This window comes from Cibotium barometz, chromosome 53 (assembly GCF_041138505.1).
Source record: "Cibotium barometz isolate CiBa-2024 chromosome 53, ASM4113850v1, whole genome shotgun sequence".
In the NCBI taxonomy this organism is placed as follows: Eukaryota; Viridiplantae; Streptophyta; class Polypodiopsida; order Cyatheales; family Cibotiaceae; genus Cibotium; species Cibotium barometz.
Genome location: NC_141098.1, coordinates 41361493 through 41383449, shown reverse-complemented (window position 1 = coordinate 41383449; position 21957 = coordinate 41361493). Strand labels below are relative to the sequence as shown.

The window sequence follows — 21957 nt, the reverse complement described above, 5'->3', positions numbered from 1 at the left end:
CATGGCAGACATATACACTGGCAGAGTAGAGGATGGGCTCCTACTCATGGATCCCCTGGCACATATGGATACCATTACAGCCCAGCTGGCATCACTCCTACACACGGCTGCATTACAGAGCTTCCCACATCGTGTCCACTCAGGAGAGCCTGCAAGATCTGGGACTATGCCCCAGAACAGATGGTATGATGACGACTGCAGAGCTCTATACTCACGGCTCCGCATACAGAGAGCCTTGGGAGCCATCACAGAGCAGGAGTCGAGGAGAGAGATGAGGAGACTTACTCGCCGCAAAAGGCGGGCCTTCGCAGAGATACAAGAGCTAGAGATCTTTCATTTCTTCATGAGTAGAGATAGCCCTGTCTCATGGCGGCACTTCAGAGAGCCCCGGACACCGACACCTATTGCAGACCCACAGACATGGCACACATATGCAGAGGGCCTATACCACGCCCCACAGCAGCATCCTATACCTCAACCACAGGAGCCTCGACCTACCACAGCTAGCTTCTTTACCCACTCGATGGTACAGGAAGCTATCCGCCGCCTACAGCATGGACGGGCCGCCGACCATATGGGCCTGCAAGGTGAGCATCTCATATATGCAGTAGATTCTTTGGCTCCTTTTCTTGCACACCTGTTTAACATGGCACTAGCAGAGGGTTTGCCTGCGGAGTGGACGATGCACACCATTGTGCCGATTCACAAAACAGGGGATATGCTCGATCCGAGCAACTACAGGACGGTTATGGTTGGCCACGTGCTGGCCAAACTCTATGGTGCAGTGTTGGAGCAAGAGCTTAGCTTATATGCTGCACGAGCAGGTTTACGCTCATCAGGGCAGGCAGGCTTCAGGAGAGCTTTCTCTACCACTAACCATGTATTCACTTTGAGATGTATGATTGATTAGGCCAGAGTGAGAAAGAGAAAGCTCTATTGCTGCTTTGTGGATTTCTACAAGGCATTTGACACAGTACCACGAGAGAGGCTCTTTCAGCACCTGCAGTCTCTTGGCATACCAGCAGATATGACATGGGGCATCTATGCATTATATGAGCAGGTTTTTGGGCGAGTCAGATGTCCAGGAGGTATGTCCGAGATTATTGCTAGCACCATTGGTGTGAAGCAAGGATGCCCACTTTCCCCCACGCTATTTGGGTTATACATTGATGAGGTGGCTGACTTCATTACACGGGGAGGCGGAGATGGAGTTGATTTAGCAGGTACCCCAGTACATATTATGCTTTATGCTCATGATATTGTATTAGTGTCTGAGTCTCCAAGTGGTCTACAGCAGCATCTACATGCACTCGATGATTTCTGCACACACAGGGGTATTACTGTGAACCTTGGGAAAACCAAGGTTATGGTCTTTCATACATCGAGAAAGGGCAGGAGTCAGCTCACATTCACTCTCGCAGGACGCCACGTGGAGGTGGTGACATCATACGTGTACCTAGGGGTTACCTTCTCTGCAGCAGCCACAGGCTTCACCATAGGTTTAGCAGCCAGAGCTAGATTGACACGGGGATATGCAGCATTGGCTATGCTAGAGAGACAGTGCCACCAGGCGCATTTTCAGGAGCCCCGGACGAAGGGGTGGCTATTTGACACATTAGTCACACCGGCATTGATGTATGGAGCAGCGGTATGGGCGCCAGGCCTTGCTACCCATTGGTGGACACAGATAGAGAGACCACAGGCCCTCATGATGGCACGCATGATACGCAGCAAACCGTCAGTACCTCATGACATTATCCGAGCAGAGTTTGCTGCGCCTCCTATGATGGTAGAGGCCATATTTCCGACTATATGCCTACTAGACAGATTCAGAGAGATGCCACAGGACAGATTGTCATATAGAGCTTTTGAGGCATCGAGACAGCTGGCTGAGGCAGGAGACAGAGGATCATGGTATGCACAGGTCACACATTGGTTCTCACAACATGGCCTAGACATGGATCATCTACCACCATTCCAGTATGACAGGCATGCAGCACATATCCGTCTCTCTCATAGTGAGAGGAACAGAGTATTGAGACAGGACCTATGGCAGCTCTATACACGAGAGACATGGATATCGCCTACATAGCCTCTTCCACCGAAGATGCTATACTACAGAGATCACTTCATGAGTATCACTGATGATGGATTTATAGAGAGGCCTAGATACATGGAGGGCTTTTTACCACACGGCTCCCGAGTGGCTATTGGTCAGCTTAAGAGTTTCATCACACCGATTGGAGATTGAGATTGGCAGAGCAGCACGGGTCCCCCGAGAGGAGAGGGTATGCAAATTGTGCAGAGAGGAGGTGGAGAGTGAGGAGCATTATTTATGCAGATGCAGGGCATATACAGCCATCAGAGAGAGATATCCCATTTTATTCAGAGAGCCACATTCTCTGATGGCATATATAGCCATCAGAGAGAGATATCCCATTTTATTCAGAGAGCCACATTCCCTATGCCAGATCTTTGAGGCAGCAGACCAGCGCATACTGGGGAGATTCATTCTAGACATACAGCGCCACAGAGAGACATCATTACAGGCTCAGACAGCGCCAGAGGGGGGACGACAGACACAGATTACTACATTTTTTCAGAGATCCATCCTACTCCCAGCCCCTACACGGCAGGGAATTACTCTCCAGAAAGAAAGAAAGAAAGATATATTAACGTCTACGAGAGGCCAAAGTCGGCCTATGAGACAAAAAATAATACAACTGTGTTCTTCCGGTCATCGGAAGAAAAGAAACAAAAGAAAAAGTGTGCATGTGTCTAGATACAACTGTGAATCATCATGAATCGGTGGAGCCCATATACAAACAATATAAGGGGGGTGGGGATGTGGATGGAGTGCTAAGGCAAGATGCATCTCTATATGCTGAAGGGGTAGTACAAGCATGCTATGCAAATCTATGTCTAACTCCATCCAGTGCCATAAGAGGGATATAAGATATCATACATCGCCAATGCTGAGGCTGTGAATGGCATGAACATGTACCCTGAGTCTGAATGAAAGCGAGCTAGCCTCTCCTGTGTCTCCATCTGGTGTCTCATTCGGATAGCTGCTATCTCTCGGTGACGGAGTCGGGGTGCTCTATGTCCAGTCTGTCTAGGTCTCCTCCTGGCTTTCAATTCCTCTGCTCTCTGTGCGGTCACCCCACGTGGTACATCAGCTGGCACTGGCATAGCTCTATGGAAGAAATCTGTGAGCTGGGACTGTCTCCCACCCCTAGTGGGAGCGGGTGTCTGGAGGAGTCTCTCTCGAGAACTATGAAGCTCTAATAGTAGTCTGCCAAGCTGTCGCTGGTCCGAGGCCTCCATCAACTGATGTAGTGAAGAGTGCTCCTCAAACAATCCTGCATATCTATCTCTGACCCCCTGGTGGGCTCTACATCTACATACAAAATGATCCTCAGTCTCCACCTCCTCGCGGCACAATCTGCATATCCGCTCAGCTCTGGGAACCCGTGCCGCTCTCCCAGCCTCTATCTCTAGCTAATGTGATGAGACTCGTAGCTGTCCAATAGCAACGCGAGAGCTGTGGGGCATGTATACATCCATGTACCGCGGTCGATGTATAAACCCATCCCGTGAGATGCTCATAAAGTGGTCTCTGTAATACAGCATCTTCGGTGGTAGTGGGCTCTCTGGTGCTGTCCATGTCTCCTGTATGTAGTGCTGCCATATGTCCTGTCTCATCACTCTGTTCCTCTCATTGAGAAAAAGGTAACCCCGTGGAGCAGACTGATCATACTGAAAAGGTGGCAACAGCTCAATGTCTATCCCATGATGTGAGAACCACTGTAGCATCTGTGCATACCAAGATCCAGTGTGTCCAGCCTCGGCCAGCTGTCTGGATGCCTCAAAAGCTCGGCGGGATAATCTCTCCGTGGGCATCTCCCTCATCCTGTATATAAAGGAGATCGTCTGGAACAATGCCTCCACTACCATAGGTGGTGCAGCATACTCAGCTCGAACAATGTCGTGCGGGACGGATGGTTTGCTGCGTATCATCCTCGAGAGCATCAAGATCTGTGGTCTCTCCAGCTGTACCCATGTGGAGGCTACAAGCCCTGGTGCCCAAACCGCTGCTGCATACATCAAGGCTGGTGTCACTAATGTATCAAAGAGCCACCCCTTCGTGCGGGGTTCCTGAAAATGTGCCTGATGACACTGACGCTCAAGGCCAGCAAGAGCTGCATACCCCCGGGTCACTCTGTCTCGGACTGCCTGAGCCATGGAGAAGCGTCCAGCTGAGCTAGTAAATGTGATGCTAAGGTAAACATAAGAGCTCACCACCTCGACCCGCCCTCCTGCTAATGTGAGAGTAGTGTGGCTCCTGACTGAAGGTGAAGTGTGGAAGATCATAACCTTGGTTTTCCCAAGGTTCACTGTGAGCCCCTGCTGTGCGCAGAAGTCATCAAGAGCCACAAGGTGTCTTTGAAGCCCAACCTGCGTGTCGGATACCAAGACGATGTCATCAGCATAAAGCATAACATGGACAGTAATACCTGATAGCTCAACCCCAGAGCCTCCTCCTTGTGTGATGTAATCGACCACCTCATCAATATAGAGCCCAAAGAGCGTGGGGGAGAGCGGGCACCCCTGCTTCACACCAATGGTGCTAGCAACTGTCGGACAAGCCTCCTGGGCATCGGACTCTCCCAAAGACCTGCTCATATAGCCTGTATATGCCCCACATCATGTCTGAAGGTATGCCTAGTGTCTGTAGTTGCCGAAAGAGGCGCTCTCTGGACACAGTATCAAATGCCTTGCACTCAGAGCCCGCAGGAGACAGAGGACACCTGGCTTTCGGACACCGTGTCTATATCAGAGAGAGATGACAGAGATCAGAGCTCAGTTTCACAGGGAGGGTGCGGAGCGACTGGCTCGCTTCAGAGCACACCGAGGCATGTTCTTCAGGGAGCTGTGGACACCCCCTTCATTGATGTATACCATTTTATACCCCCAGTATGGTACAGGATGGAGCTAGCTAGGTTGCATATCATGATTGTATACTCCATGCATATAGCTTTGCATTCTCCTAGTAGTAGAGCTCCATTCCCTCCCCCACTCATTGTACGTATTGCACACCCAGATTCAGCTTTTTAGTTCAGTACTTTTTCATTTTGTTGGGATGACAGAGGATACCCCATACAGGTACACCGATTTGTCTCATAGGCCGAGTTCAGTCTTTTGGAAGACGTTAATAAAATCTCTCTCTCTCTCTCTCTCTACTCACCGACAGTCACGTATTGCCTTCCGACGCCTTGTGCGAAGGAAGAAGCGGGCCTTCCTTGCTCAGCTAGAGCAGGAATTATACCAGCTGTTCTTGAGCCAAGATTCGAGGGAGGCTTGGCGTCTGTTTCATGAGTCCTCCCCTGCTTTGGCCATCACTTCTACAGAGGTCTGGGGTAGTTATGCAGCATCTCTATATACAGTTCCTGGACAGACACCTTTTCCTGACCCGCCAGCACCATGCCCACAGACATGTACTTTCTTTACCGCAGAGATGGTAAGGAAGGCCATTGATAGGATGAAGACTGGGAGAGCATATGATCACGATGGATTGGTTGCTGAGCACTTTATTCATGCGAGAGACATGCTGGCAGAGCTTCTAGCAGTGATGTTCAATCGTGCTATGTGCGAAGGCTTACCCGAGACTTGGAGTAGGTCCACCATCGTGCCTATCTTCAAGTCAGGGGACCCTATGCAGCCAGGGAATTATCGCACTATTATGATTGGTCACACACTAGCACGATTGTATGCATCCATTCTTGAGCAGCAGTTGAGTAGATGGGCAGAGAGAGTTGGCATTCGAGCAGAGGGACAGGCAGGGTTCAGGAGAGGTTTCTCTACTCTTGACCACATCTTGACTTTGCGGGCCATTATTGAGGAGGGCAGGTCGCATGGGCGACGGATTTATTGTAGCTTTGTGGACTTCCACAAAGCATTTGATACAGTGCCCAGAGCCAGATTGATGAGGCGATTACAGGAGATGGGGGTACCCACAGAGCTCATATGGGGAATTATGGCTTTATACAGATCAGTTGCAGGACAGGTACACACCCCAGAAGGGGTCTCTACTTTGGTTCACTCCACTATAGGAGTGAAGCAAGGTTGCCCGTTATCTCCTTCACTGTTTGGTATGTATGTGGATGAGGCTTCTGACTACATTGAGAGATTGGGGGACAGAGGAGCCCAGCTAGCAGGTACATGGATCCCACTATTGTTATATGCTGATGATATTGTGTTGATCTCTGACTCCCCTGAGGGTATGCAGCGTCATCTGGATGCTTTACATGAGTTTGCACATGATAGTGGATTGTCTGTCAACCTTGGCAAAACCAAGGTTATGGTGTTTAACACCACGCCACAGTGGGTTAGGCGATCAGCTTCCACATTTACATATGGGCAGGAGATTGTGGAGTATACAGATGCATATACATATCTTGGGATAGTATTCAGTGGGCCAGTGTTTTCGATGAGGAGAGCAGCAGAGACTAGATTGACTAGAGCACATGCAGCCCTGGGTGGTTTGGAGAGGATGTGTTCGCAGGTTCAGTTTCAGGAACCTCGAACGAAACTCTGGCTTTTTGACACTCTAGTGACATCAGCTATGCTTTATGGAGTGCAGATATGGGGACCTTCAGTGGGCCATCACAGCGCAGGCGGGTGGAGAGGTATGGAGAGGCCTTTGGTATCTATGATTGCTAGGCTTATTAGAGCCAAGGCTGTGGTACCTCATGAGATTATTCGAGCAGAGCTGGCGGCTGCCCCTCTGGTGATTGAGGCTCTTACGAGATCAGTCTCCTACATACATGGCTTGTGGGATCTCCCCCGAGACAGATATGCACGCCTCGCCCTGGAGTCCTCCCGACAGTTAGCTTTACAGGGAGACACGGCTTGTTGGTATGGACAGATGACATCTTGGTTCCAGGCACATGGTTTTAGCATGGACAGATTGCCTCCCTTCCAGTATTCTCTGGAGGCACCCTCTCTCACTCTTACACGGACAGAGATTACTAGACTCATCCGTCAGGATTTAGTTCAGCTGGACATTAGGAGGACATGGATACAGCCGACTGAGGAGCTGGGCACGAAGATGGCTTTCTACAGAGAGCATTTTCTTCAGCTCACAGCAGATGGTTTTGTGATCAGACCCAGTTACATGGATGTACACTTGTCTCATGCAGTACGATGTGCTATTGGTCAGATTCGCACATCCTCACACCAGCTTGAGATTGAGATTGGCCGATATAGAGGTATACCAGCTGAGGCCAGGATATGCCGAGTATGCCATAGGGAGCCAGAGACAGAGCTGCATTATATATGCCATTGTACTGCATACTATGAGATACGTGGTCGTTTCCACTGTTTATTCAGAGAGGGTTTTGGACCACTTTCCAGAGTCATGGGGTACCAGGACCAGAGGTGTTTGGGATTGTTCTTGCTTGAGCTGCGGAGACATAGAGATAGCCTGCTTAGGCGCACAGAGAGCCAGACTCAGAGGCACATTACAGACTTCTTTAGTCCAGCCATCACTGCGCCAGATGGACCACAGCAGCAGCAGGACATGGATACCGCCCACACCAGGGGTACACTGATTGATCGTGCGATTGAGCTTGGGTGGTCCAGACGCCCACGACTACGGAGGAGGGCATCCCAGCATAGACGGAGGTTGCAGCGGCAGATTCGGATTATTCTTGCGAGGCATGCGGGACACCCAGTCAGGGTGCTGACCACAGAGGATATTGAGGAGATCCGCCAGTGTCCGATGCGGCACATATTATGAGATGGAGGTACCTCCATAGTGTACCTTCCAGTTCCAGTTTCATTTTCTAGGTGCCAGTAGTATCATCTTTATTTTTCATTTTCTGGGTTTTTTTATCCAGACATTGTATCAGATCCACCATGATGTAACTTTTGGTCTCATAGGTCATTATGGCCTTTTGAAGACGTTAATATAACATTTCATTTCATTTCATTTCTCTCTCTCTCTCTCTCACACGTGTACATACACACACACACACACACATGCACACACACGCACACAAGCACACACACACACACACCACTCTCTCTTTTTTAAAGTTATTGGCACTTTCTTAATATGCTCTCTCTCCCTCACCTCTCTCTCTCTCTCTCTCTCTCTCTCTCTCTCTCTCTCTATTTCTCTCATCAGGAATGTGGGTAAATAAACAAAATGGTCTAACCCTTCTATCACCCAAGTGTGGTAGATTGGTTAGCTCATGGAGTTGTTATTCAACACGTCCCATGTTTCCCAGTCCTGTCAGATAGATCATATTTGGTCTCTTGGGATTGTTCTACGATGTTAAAAAAGCTTCTCTCTCTCTCTCTCTCTCTCTCTCTCTCTCTCTCTCTCTCTCTCTCTCGGGTGTAAGCAAGTTAACGTAGTATGTTATTTATGCTTGTTAGCACATTTCAAAAGATTCTTTCACTAGCATAGAAAATGGTAGTTGTGTGGGGTGATATTATAATAGCCTAAAATGTGTGATAAATCTTAATAGTATATTTACCATGTGTGAAATATCACGTCAAGTTTTCTACCACTATTCGTAATGATGATGAGGAGTAAGGGAATCGAAATGTGAATCATAAGTCCTACTCCTATAAAAGTAACGTTTTGAAATTTTTGTGGGCACCACTCGCAGGGCTTACTTTCTGTTTGTGAAAGAATGAAGGAAAAGAGCAGGCTCTCTAGCTGAGCAAAGAACACCAAAGTGAGTGAAGAAATTTGAAACAGCAGGTTCTCCAACAGAGCAAAGAACACCAAAGGTGAGCGAAGAAATTTGAAACAACAGGCTCTCCAGCAGAGCAAAGAACACCAAAGCGACACCGAGCAGCCCCTCCAATCGAGGTGGAATCAGACAGAGAAGAGGAGAAGATACTAAAGAAAGATAAGTTGTCCTCAAGAAGTAGGTTTCTAACTCATAGAATGTGTGCTCTCTTTTTTTCTTCTGTACATTGTGTGAATTTAGATTAACATCACAAGTTAATACAAAGACCATTTGCGCCTAATTCACTCTCTCAATGCATTAGTCCTCTCTCAAATGTGTTCCCTCAATGCATTACTCCTCTCTCTTTCTTCTAATATTGAATATAATTATTTTTCTCAAATGTGTTCTCTCAATGCATTAGTCCTCTCTTTCTTTCTTCTCATTTATATAATTTTGATATTGATGTTTCTTGCATGTCATTTTTACAGCAAGATGAAAGGCCCCTAAGGTATATTATCCACGCCTCGACATAGAAGGCAAGGACCCAAGACTCTTAAGGGATTCAGATGTCTCCGAATCTAATTCGTTGTCAGTATTCAAGCACACGAGGGAGACAGGTACATATCGGATTAAGTACAGTATTATTCAAGCATAGGAGTTCCAAGATGTTTTGATATTTTACAACAAGGTATATCCGAAGCGCCCTACGAACATGGAGTTTAACGTCTCATTTGCTAGAGCATATGTGTTAACAGTTCAATCCAAGTGTGTCAGAGCAAGAAAGGCAATTTCTTTTGCTTGGACTGTTGTTGCCAAAGATCACAAAAATGATCTCGGAAAGGCGGCTACTTTGACAGCCATTTCCTCCATTGGAAGGTAAACAATGGTGGCGTGGACAATGCCGTGGAGGACAACAAAGGGGCACAGCTCCAAATTAAAGAAACTCCTAACTCAAGAGCAACAGCAAGCAGCAACTTAAGTTTCCCACATGCAGATTATATGTCTGAGGCCTTGAAGATGAAAGCATTAATTGAAGATCTAGAAATAAGAATGAGAGAGACCAAGGATGCATATGCAATTTGTGAGAAGAAATTAGAGGCTGCAAAAGTTTAAAAATTGAGTGAGGAGAAATCTGCCAAAGTCCTCAAGCTGTTAAAAGAACAAATGGAAACAACATAATCCAAGTTGGCTTCCTTGGCTGATGAAGACTCCATTCCAATAACCACACTTAGTGAGTAGCTAGCAACACAGGAGTCGATATTGCAGATTCTTGGAGAAGGATCAACAGATTTTGTGGACCTATCTGTGATTGAGGTGAATTTATAAAGAGAAGGAAAATACTTGTCAGAATACGCAGCGGAAATGATGACCAGATCTGGGAACACAAGAGCAAAACGCATGCAGAAAAAAAATACAGTACAAGAGAGAGAGAAGTAGGCGTGTAACTCTGCTCTATATACACAAGAAAATCCCGGGTATAATACAAAACTAGCAAGGGGACTGGGGGCCTATTTATATGGCCCCATATACCAGTCGGCCTGTGCTACAGGCAACCGACTGGTCCTGAATCTCCACGACCAACAAAAACAGCCAGTCGGCCAAGTGTCAGCAGTCGGCCATCTCAGAAATAGAGTCGTGGACTAGTGCCATCAGTCGGCCAGCTACTGGGTCCTCCTGCCACCTCAGGGCTGCCTCCCAAGCCACATAAAAAATGGGAAAAATAGGAGAAAAATGCGGGGAGTGGGGAAAAATGATAAAACACCTCATAAGGGCGGGCACACCCACAACAAAGGCCCTGGTGTATTAAAAATAGACAGGAGATGACTTCTAACACCCCCTCTCAGCTCCTGGCTGTGAAACCAGCCACAGGGAGCTGGGGTGCCGCCTGAGCAAATCCTGAGATAGTGACTTCGTGAAGAGGTCCACCGTACTGTCCTACGTCGAACAGAACTCTAGCAAGATGTCATCAGCGACGATCTGTTCACGAACAAAGTGCCTCTGGATGACCATGGGTTCCTCCAGTGGAAGCCCAAACCTGCAATGCAACCTCTGCATCCTCACCACCTCACAAGCAACATCACAAGCAGCCCGGTTCTCTGCCTCTGTCATCGACAAGGCAAAAGATGACTGCCTCTTACTGCTCCGTAAAACTGCTCCTGGACCTGAAGTAGATCTCCTCGTATCCGGATCTCCTCCCCAAACTGAGTCACTCCACGGACTCCATGCAACAATCCCCCTCCTGTGTACAAGAGTCCATGATCCTTTGCATGCCGCAGAAACCACAGGAAACGCAATCTTGTCTCCCAAAGAGTCATCCGCAACCATGAGCTCAACTGCCTCATCAGGAAGCTCCCGTCCAATCTGGTGTCCATCAACCAGATCAATGAACCATTCTGCTTCTGAGTCAAAGAGGCATCACACAGCTCACAAGGATCAACACCTGTTACGGTGCACAAACAAGTCCTCGAAACCTGCTGAAGACCACGCAAGGCCTTCTGAAACCTGTCAACCACCCCCTCTGAATCCGGAACCACAAAGCCTGGAGAAACCACCTCCTTCTGCAAGTAATCAATTGCCACCTGCCTGGCTTTCCAAAAGGTCCCCGTGGAAAGAACATCCTCATCTACTGGAGGTTCTTTGTCTCGAATACTACGAGACATCAGAGCATAAGTTACTTGCTCAGTTTCCTCTGACTGACGAACACAAGAACTACCAACATCAGTACTGGAGAGTTCCTGCCAACTGCTGCCATCTAAGCAAGCTATCCACCTTTTGGTCCCGGAAAGCTCGTACCTGCAGCGTATCCACACTTAAGTGGCCATTACCAGACTGCCACTCATCACAAACCTGAGGACCTGGGAGAGAGTGCTGAAAGCTTGAAACTCCATTCTCCACTCCGCCTTCCCAAACCACCTAGCCTGTTGCTTTGTCCCGGAGAGCAACAAAATGCTCATCAAACTCCACCCGTACGCCAGTCTTGCAAACCTGATGCACTGACAACAGATGAAAACCAAGTGCCGAAACATACAACACCTGGGAGGAATGCTTTCCCCCTCTGCCATCGGGAACTATCTCCATCCTGCCCTCACTGTGAACTAGGATAGTGGATGTATCCCCAGTAAGAATGTGACCAGAAAGCCTGCAGAGATCCTATAAACCGGAACGGGAAGGAGTCGTGTGCCTGCAAGCACCACTATCTAGAATCCACTCCCGAGTATCCGCTGCAGAGAATCCTCCAATCTCCTCCCTGCCTAAAGAAAATGAAACATCTGTGTCCACCACCTCCAGGTGCACAAAAGCCGGAGTCTTCATGATTGCTGCTGAGGAATCTTCACCCTTCTCGGTCTTCCGCTTGGGACACTGCCTCCAATAGTGGCCTTTCTCGCCACAATCATTACAGGTCCTCTCTGCCTTTAGTTTCTCGCGGTCAGTAACGGATTTCTTCTCAGAAGACTTCTAAAAGGAAGCCTTCCCCTTGCCCGTGTTACGGCCTTTCGACCGTTGGCCAGTTAAGACCTCCGAACCTCCACCCTGAGGAGGGTTCGTGAATCGTTCCTCCTGGTTCAGGACCATGGGCACAAGCTCCTCCCACGTGATGGTGCTGAGCCTGCCACTGGTAATCAAAGACGAGTAAAATGCTGAGTACTGAGAGGGCAAGTGCGACAACAACGTTATGGCCATGTCCTCTGACGATATCTCCTTCCCAGCCTGAAGAACTTCCTGCTGAATAGCCTGCAGCTTGTTAATATGCTCCCGCATTGTCGACGACTTTGCAGGGTTCATACCCCGCATCTATACTTCCAAGGAAATCCTCTTCATGGGCGATACCCTGTTGTTAAGAGAGGCCAAATGCTGCCATATACCTCTGGCCAGCGTCATATGCTTTACATGATTGATTACTTGCGGTGTGCAGTTGAGAAAGATAAACGAACGGACCCTGGCGCTGACACGATCCCACATCTGTGTCTGAGCCTCCCGGTCCTTTCGGATCGACGGTAACTCTCCTTCCTCTACTTCCGGCCATGGAACACCAGCAACGACGAAATCAGCAAGGTTGTAAGACTCCAGAACAGATTCCATCATAGCCTTCCATATGCCGTAGTTGTTCCCGTCCAACTGACGGTCCACCGGGAACGTGGGGAGTGTCGGGATCTTCACATGCCTCTCGGCCATCTCAAACAGATCTGCCATTGCGGGGATGTACTCTGAAAAGGGTGGGTGGGTGGGAACAAAGAAGAACTAATACCTGCAAGTGGCTGTCTAGCAAATCAGCCCGCCGTCCTCTTGCTTCTCCTCTTCCCGAACAGTCCCAAACAGTCCACCAATCAGCCACACAACAGCCCCCCTCTTGCTCACACAAATCCCAAGAACTATCTAGAGCCTAGGCTCTGATACCATGTCAGAATACGCAGCGGAGATGATGACCAGATCTGGGAACACAAGAGCAAAACGCACGCAGAAAAAAAATACAGCACAAGAGAGAGAGAGAAGTAGGCGTGTAACTCTGCTCTATATACACAAGAAAATCCCGAGTATGATACAAAACTGGCAAGGGGACTGGGGGCCTATTTATATGGGCCCATATACCAGTCGGCCTGTGCTACAGGCAGCCGACTGGTCCTGAATCTCCACGACCAGCAAAAACAGCCAGTCGGCCGGGTGTCAACAGTCGGCCATCTCAGAAATAGAGTCGTGGACCAGTGCCATCAGTCGGCCAGCTACTGGGTCCTCCTGCCACCTCAGGGCTGCCTCCCAAGCCACAGAAAAAATGAAAAAAATAGGAAAAAAATGCAGAGAGTGGGAAAAAATGATAAAACACCTCATAGGGGCGGGCACACCCACAACAAAGGCCCTGGTGTATAAAAATAGACAGGAGATGACTTCTAACAATACTCACAAGAAAGCCTAAATGGAAAGCTTGTTTGCATAAGAAATGAAGGAAAACAATAGACATACCATGCTTGAGCTAGAGGAGGATAGGGTAGGAGAGGTAAAAGTGATAGACAAGGCAAAAATTTACCCCCCAAAAAAAAAAAACTCAGAGTACAAGATTATTGTATTCAAAAGATAAAACTACACGGCGACAAAAAAGCAAGATATTTTTACAGTACAGCAGCATTTTTTCACTGCTATAGACGTTGTTGAGCAACGCTTTTTCACTGCTCAGCAACGCAAAAACGCTATTGGGTAGGGATATTGCGCTACTGAGAAACAAAAAAAGCACTGCTAAAAGCACTGCCTAGCAGTGAAAAAGCGTTACGGAGTAGTGATAGGTCACTGTTGAGCATCTTGAAAACCCTCGATATTTTCCTTCCAAAAACACTGCTACTCTCCCGATGTGTTGTAGTGATTGGCTTGTGCAACCCCAAGCTCTGATTGTGAGCAAACTTAAACTCAAACATACTACACACCTCTCAGATAGTGAAGAAGGGCAGTTGGATCAGAAAACTCCAACATAGAGCTAGAAGTATTGAAGCAAAAAGAACCATCAACCCCCAACTTGACATAGCCTATAAGAGCCAATGAAGATTGAGAGAGGTTAGTTCATGAAGCACACTGCAACCCCTGTCAGGATTGGTCATGAAACATAGTAGCCCTGCCCAATTTCTTCAGCTTACTATGTAGGTAGTGGCCTTTGTAGTTTATTTTCCAAGGCAAATCTCTTGCAGCCAAGCCTCTCTCTCTTAACAGCTTCAAAGAATTGTGCAGAGAGATTCCAAAGGACTACATGCCTTACATCAACATGCTCATTTTCAGAGGAAAACTTACCTTAGAGTAGCTTATGGATATTTACAATCAAAAAGTGCACCCCATGGTCACAAACTTTATAGCATGGTCTCCAAGACTTTAACCTGCGCACACAGCAAGATAAGTTTGCAAATTTGTACACACAACAAGTGGCCATTTGCCTCAGCATGATGCAATAGGATGAATCGTTTACCTTTTAATCATAACCTTGTTGCCTTGCTATGGGCGTGGAGACGAGTACAGTCCAAACGAGCTGCAGGCGGTTCTCCTTGTATGTGAAGGGTGAAGAGACGAATACAGTCACCCCTTTATGAGCAGACACCAATGAGGACCCCTTATGAGTTGAGTGGGCTGGTTCTGCAAAGGCTGGCGAGGGCTAGAGAGAGATGCAACAGAGATGAACGAGGCCCCCCCTTTGTGTAAAAGGTCGATTCTACAAAAAATGATGATTTACAAACGCCCGCCTTCAAGTGAGGCGACTGAAGTTGTAGAAGACTCACGAGGGCCCCTTTGCTGCAAGGGGGCATACATGCGGTGTTCTTGCTATTCAATCGACGTTTTTGAGTGTGATAAGCGGCTCTGGTTTCTCTCCTGGCACATAGACAGGCGGATCGGCTAGAAGCGGCAACTAGATAAGCCGGCGTTGTTGACGGGCCACAGCTTTATGGCTTTCTCGGATTTTGGGCTTAATCGCTGATTAACTGTGCTTCGCCGGGATGAGCAGGGTAGTCTTGATAAGTTGCTCTGATCTACAAACAAGAAAGGTTGCAAGAGAATGAAAAAAACAGAGCGTGTTTCCCTTTTGGATGAAAAAACAGAGCGTGTTTCTCCTTCTATATATATCTTAAGGGGCTTACTCTCCCATGGCACTTGTCTTCATTTTTAGGCATCGCTTACCGTGGCTTAAGCTACCTGGCTAGAAATAAAATAGAGAGACGTTGTCCATAGCTACTTAGCTAGAAACAAAATAAAGAGACGTCCATTAATGAGTCCACAGGCCGCGCTCATTTGAAAATCAACTACCTAAAACCCCTATCACGCATTTGAAATGTGCTTTTTTCCTCTCCCCGTGAAAGAACTTTGCTGGCAGAGCTCTTGGGCTTCTTTGTTGTGGAACACCATCTCCTCTCCCATGGACAGCGTGGAGTTTGAGCAGAGAAACACAATATCAGTTGCGTTCTGGACACTCTGCGCTCCCAATGGTCCACCTCCTGTAACAAGGAGTAGGTCTTGGAGGTGGACGCCACCACCCGCATCTACAGCTACCCCAAAGATAAGAAGCCAGTGGAGAAAGAGTGACACATGCAAGCTCTGTGACTTTCTGGCGAGCTTCTCCGGCTGTCCACCTCTTGCCACAAGGCCTACGTCTTGAAGTTGGACACCACCACCGACGTGTGCAGCTAGAGGAGGGCCTACACGACGCCAAAGGTTGCCTCAAGGTCCCGTTAGTGACCGCTCTGCTGTCGCTTAGTAAGCACAATCCATGCCACCTCCTCCTTGCAAACTGTTAGATATCCGTAACACCGCTACGGGCGTTACCACGAGAGGGGACGGCCTCTGGCTCACCACCCAGCCATAGAGGAAGAATGAGGATTGCCCCTCATCCCCCAGGCTATATAGTGTGTGGCCTGCCGTCCACACTAGCCTGGCCGCCCATGACTCCGCATGGGCGTCCTCTCCCACTGAACCCCGGATATGGCCATCCGGTCTGCCGTCGGTCTCACAGGCATTACAGCCTACGTGACACAAACCCTGCCAAGCACTTGCTAATATCGCAACCACCGACTACTTTCAATGTGTGGGGTCGCATGGCATTATCACTGTCCTATGTGATGATAAGCAGTGGGTACCGACGTGTGCAGCTGGAGGAGGGCCTATGCGGCACCAAAGGTTGCTTAGGAAGCACAGTCCATGCTGTCTCCTCCTTGCAAACCCTACCAAGCACTCACTAATATCAAAGCCACTGACTACTTTCAAGATGTGGAGTGGCATGGCGTTGATGTCCTGTGTGATGATGATGAGCAGTTGGCTGCTCATCATCACACAGGACATGCTGTCTCCTCCTTGCAAACCCTACCAAGCACTCGCTAATATCAAAGCCACCGACTGCTCATCATCACACAGGACATGCTGTCTCCTCCTTGCAAACCCTACCAAGCACTCGCTAATATCAAAGCCACCGACTACTTTCAAGATGTGGAGTGGCATGGCGTTGTTGATGTCCTGTGTGATGATGAGCACCTGTCCTATGTGATGATGAGCAGCTGGCTGCGATATGTGCAAGCACGTGCGCTTTCAAGATGTGGAGTGGCATGGCGTTGTTGATGTCCTGTGTGATGATGAGCAGCTGGCTGTGATATGTGTAAGCACGCGCGCTTCTCCGTCAAACAAGCCAGCTAAAACTGGCACCAGCAAGACACTCACATCAAGCATCCACCTGCCACCCGTTGTGCACAAGCCCAATCAAGATTGCCTTGAGCATCGAGCCTTCGAAGGTGAGAATCTTTGCCTCCGCAAACGTGGGTGGGCTCCCTTTTTTTTTCTATGGCATCCGAGGCTGATTCTAGCTTTTCGTGCAAGGGTATCTGTGAGCAAGAACCCTAATCAGTGCATGTCCATCGCATCCGAGCCGGAGATGGCTATCACTCTGGCAAGCCCCCATTAGCGACCACGGTTGGGCCAGAAACGGAGGATTTGGTGGAGGTCGTGACCACACTGATTTGGGTCACATCCGGGCACCATGCTGCAGTGAACTTTGGGCATGTCTCCATGGTATGCATTTCTCCCTGTCCGGAGGACGGGTGGGGGACTAGTTTGGTAAAAACAGAGAGTGTTTTCCATTTTGGATGAAAAATAGAGTGTGTTTCCCCTTTAACACCACTAGCATATAATGGAATTTTTGAGAAAAAAATAAAAAATTAATTCTTTGAGCGAGGCTGTCGCCCAACCAACCATGCAAATGACATACAACGTGATTATCAATCAATGCTCACACATGCCCCTAAGGTGGTCATTAATGTGTGCACTAAGTATATTATATATATATATATATATATATATATATATATATATATATATATGTGAAAATATGAAAAGCACTTTTAAAAACATAGCACGTCATTTGAAAGGCATCCGAAATTACTGTATTTTAGAGTGAAAAGTTAATTCTAAGGCATTGCATGTTTTTCGACATAGTAAATTTTTTCTCCCTTTTTTGAGAGGCAAAATCGACCTTGAGAGATAAAACACCGTCAAATTTTGGCCTTGATTGCAAACTGCCTTTTGCATTTTAAAAAAAAGAGAAGGTATTACTTTCCTGGTTTTTTGCAAGGTGTAGTAAGAACCCCGTACAGGTACATATGTAGGTTGCACTTAGTCGAGTTTCGTAACTCTTTGATAATACGGCTAATCACTAAATTTTTGTATCCATTAGTTTTGGAGCTCCAAATCGTTTTGATGATCTTGGAGCGCCTTGCCTGTATTTTCCTGGGGAGGCAGTTCACAGTGCACGAAGTCGGAGTTATAGAGGGCGTGAAGCACAACGAGGGCGCAAAGAAACATTGGGACAGAGCCGAAGACCCAGAGGAAGAGCGGTAAGGCTATGTAGAAGCTGCATGAACCCAAGGCGTAGAAAACGGTGCCCCTCTCCAGCAAGTCCGCCACGTACTCCGGTGTGATAATGCAGTCCAAGGGGATGTTGACCATGTAACTGACAGTGTTCAAAATGCAATTGGACTGCATATGGCATAGAAACGACACCATGAAGCATGCCAGCACAGCAAAGAACTTCACCGTGTCGGGCACGCCGCCCCATGATGACGTCGATGAGCCTCTTACGCCCCCCGTCGGTATAGCTGTTGAAAGCTGCTGGCGAAGGTGAAGTAGGTGGCCAGCGCGGTCGTGAAGACAACTGTCGTGGTCGCCATGAGGGCGGATTGAAGGATGTTGTTGCGAAGCATCCTACATGAAAATCATCTCCTTGACCCGGCATGATAGCTGCTACCTCACTTCCTGTAGGGGCCAAGGATTGCCGCCGTGAGGTTGATTGAGCTTCAGTGATGACCATTCTCAAATCTGCATGTGGACTTGACAGCAACATTGCTCTCATTGAACGAAGTGCACATGCGTATGAATTATGTAAATACATCATTGTTTTGCAACCTTTCAATGTTGTGATTTAAAGAGGGCATCCCATGAAGTCTACTCTCTAATTCATGCTTTATATCATACACATAAAGCTAAGCAAATCGAGGAGCCGCATCTCGGCTTTCATCAGGTATGATAGAACCAACACGATGATAGGTGGTACCATGGATTCGAAAATTGAATACTCCTCCTCCCCTAGTGAACTGACTATCCAAGTGAGCACCCAGTGAAACAAATGCCAAAGCATTATTATAAGAGCGTATATTCTTTCTGTATTCCTTATTTGTATTATCATTACCAAGTAACAACTCCACCAATGCAAGAGGTAGATTTTCCAATGGCAATAAAGAGACCTTCCCACTTCCACAACAGTGTTTGCCCACATATTCTCCAAGCTTTCTTGACGCCTCACACTTCCAAATCATTGCACCACATAAATGACACTTGTAAGAAAGGGTTCCTAATGAGTGAAGAGTACAATCTCCAGAATATACCACCATAGTTGCTAGGTGCTTGACATTCCGAGGCAAAGAAAACACCCATCTTATAGAGTGACATTGAGATTTCACATCTTTCACATCACCAATGACAAATGTTATAGAATGTAAATTATCATCCATAGGTAGCTCATTTAAATCAAATGAGAAAGGGCCTCGTGCCAAATCTCTATGTGTCTGAGCATTGTGATGTTCATTGATAGGTTCTTGAAGAACCGTAGCATTGAGAATTGTTCTGTTTCTTGAATCCAAGTGGATTCCGCGGTGGGGTTCACTATGCTCCTCATTTTCAACCCTTTTAAATGTTTCAATTCCAGCTATGGCAAAGTAATCCGTAAAATTAGCACCATTTTGTTTTCGAATGCAAGTCCTTGTCTGTGTCTGTTTATTATGAGACGAGTCATGCGTGCTGCATCCAAAATTCAAAGCCGACGAACTTGGTTCGAACTCAAGTATGTATAGCTCCTAGCCATCTTTAATCTCCTTCGAAACACAAAATTACGAATACTAATTTTCTTAACTTCAAACAACATAATACTTGAGATAGACGAAGAGAGAGACAGTGACATAGATATACATACGTACATATATATATATATATATATATATATATATATATATATAGAGAGAGAGAGAGAGAGAGAGAGAGAGAGAGAGAGAGAGAGAGAGAGAGAGAGAGAGAGAGATAAAGGAAGGCAGAGTTGAAACATGTTGAGAGATGGAAGGGAGAAGTATTAAATTTGAAAAAATAGAAATTTCATATATATCGCCAAAATGAAGAGCCAAATTTTAAAGTTGGAACACAATTTGACCCTTGATAAAAAAACATCATCCCTCTCACAAAATCTCTAAGCAACTACGTTGGCTTCTAAAACACGGCACATCTTTTTCATAATTGCATTGAGTCGATTAACAGATATCTTTAGACTCAATACCTCCATGCCTAATGCACGCACTTGATCTTTTAGAGAATCTACGTATTCTTTACCTTGCCCATTGCATCCACGTAGACATTCCCCAATTTGAACATGCATGTTCTCCATGAAAGAAATCACGTCTAGTTGGTTTGCCTCCGTGCGACCACTACTGTCATGGACGCGATGGAGATGATGAGTCAACTCATCTCTCAACGTATCTCGCCTTTGGCTGCCACTTCCACAAATCTCATCCCAAAGGGCATCTAAGTACTCCTTGCAAGCAATCGAAAGTGCGGTCGCATGTATCTGCAATAGTTTGAAGACGTTTAGAGCTTGTTTGTATGGAGACCTTGACTGAGCAATGTGCTTTGCAGCTCGAACATTCATCAATTCACGTGGCATAGACAAAGCTACTTCTTCATTGCAAGAATCATCCACATCTACTATATCTTTGGAGTGGTTGTTATCATTTTGAAGCTCCATTTGCTGAAATCCAAAATTAAAATCTTAAAGATCTAGAATTATCTCTATGTATCTTTGCCAACATAAACCCAACCCTAGTAACCTACATGTATACCACAACAAAAAGAAGTACACAGTGATACATATATTTGTCTATGAAAGGTTTTTTTTTCTTTTTTAAGAATGTTTACTAAATGTGTATATTATATATTCTAAACAATCTCAAAGGCAGAAGTCCAAAAATGAGAGGTTTCTAACATATCAATATTACACTATTATTTGCAATTAGATTATCGACAACAAAACACTCATAATATAGAAAGAGATAAAAAAAAGTATCTTGATGTACACAATCCTCTCTCCGCCACTCTCTCTCTCTCTCTCTCTCTCTCTCTCTCTCTCTCTCTCTCTCTCTCTATACATCTCTTTTCAACACAAAAATTGAGAGAGATAGTGGTGGCATCAAAAGAACTAACCTCAAGTTGAAGATAGAATTATACTCGAAAGCACCAACTTTGATTCAATCGTCCTTGTGCTTGCTTCTACACATTCACATACAAAGACACATAAAATAACAAATTTATGATCTCTATTTTTTTCACCCTCTCCTAACTATATTTCACACCAAATAAAAGTAAAGTGCAATAATAAGCATTGGTTTAGAGAGAGACAGAGACAGACAAACAATCAAACATATACATTATCTTTACCAACTTTTTCAATGGAATGCATTTCAATATTTTCCTAAAAATAAAGCACTTTTCCTCGGAGCTCCTACATCTACTACCCACAATGTAAAAGCCATCTAATAATCCCAATGCCTCTTTGATTAAAAGAAGCTTAAGATTGTCATCTAGCTTGGAAGGATCTAAGACTATATAAATGTATCGAGGATTAATATCATCCCACCCATCAAAGCCAAGAACTTCCCATTTTGGCCTACAATGATATCCAAAAAAGCCTAATTGTGGCATCTCCTCAAAGAAGATCGTATCCAACAATTTGTTATTGTCATAGGTCAACTTCAAGATATTTAATGACATTTCTCTACATGAAACATAATCAAGCTATATATTAATAACAGTCATGATCTTTTTTATACTTAGAGATAACAAGAAACAATAAAAAATACTTATACAATCTACCACCAATGGTTACTAAATAATAACACAACCATGTTTATTTTCGAAGAAGCCTATGCTTTGGGACACATTTGATGACCTCATCGAATACTTGTCATACTTGATCTCTATCACCATGGACATTATAGTCTATTTCATAACGACCAATCAAGCCCAGGTTTTCTTGAATAATCATGAGCGTAATATTTTCATCTAATTTATCTAAATCTAATCGTATAGTAATTTGAAAAACATCGTTCCAATTTAATAGCATAAAATGGCCATGGCCCAGACCAACTTGGAACATGGAAATAATGAC

General features: G+C 46.3%; 1 protein-coding gene and 1 pseudogene across 5 annotated transcripts in view; both read right to left on the bottom strand.

Annotated features, from left to right (window-relative positions):
- The window catches only part of HDA15 (histone deacetylase 15), a 112887-nt gene extending 97464 nt beyond the window's left edge, over nt 1-15423 (bottom strand). For all 5 annotated transcript variants that reach the window (XR_015264515.1, XM_086789473.1, XM_086789475.1 and 2 more), the window contains exons 1-2: nt 14689-15423; nt 14517-14599 (exon numbers count right to left, since the gene is read on the bottom strand). The gene's annotated coding sequence lies outside the window, so the exon portion shown is untranslated. The remainder of the gene's footprint in view (nt 1-14516; nt 14600-14688) is intronic.
- A 2501-nt stretch (nt 15424-17924) lies between these two features.
- The window catches only part of LOC147608640 (uncharacterized), a 22551-nt pseudogene continuing 18518 nt past the window's right edge, over nt 17925-21957 (bottom strand).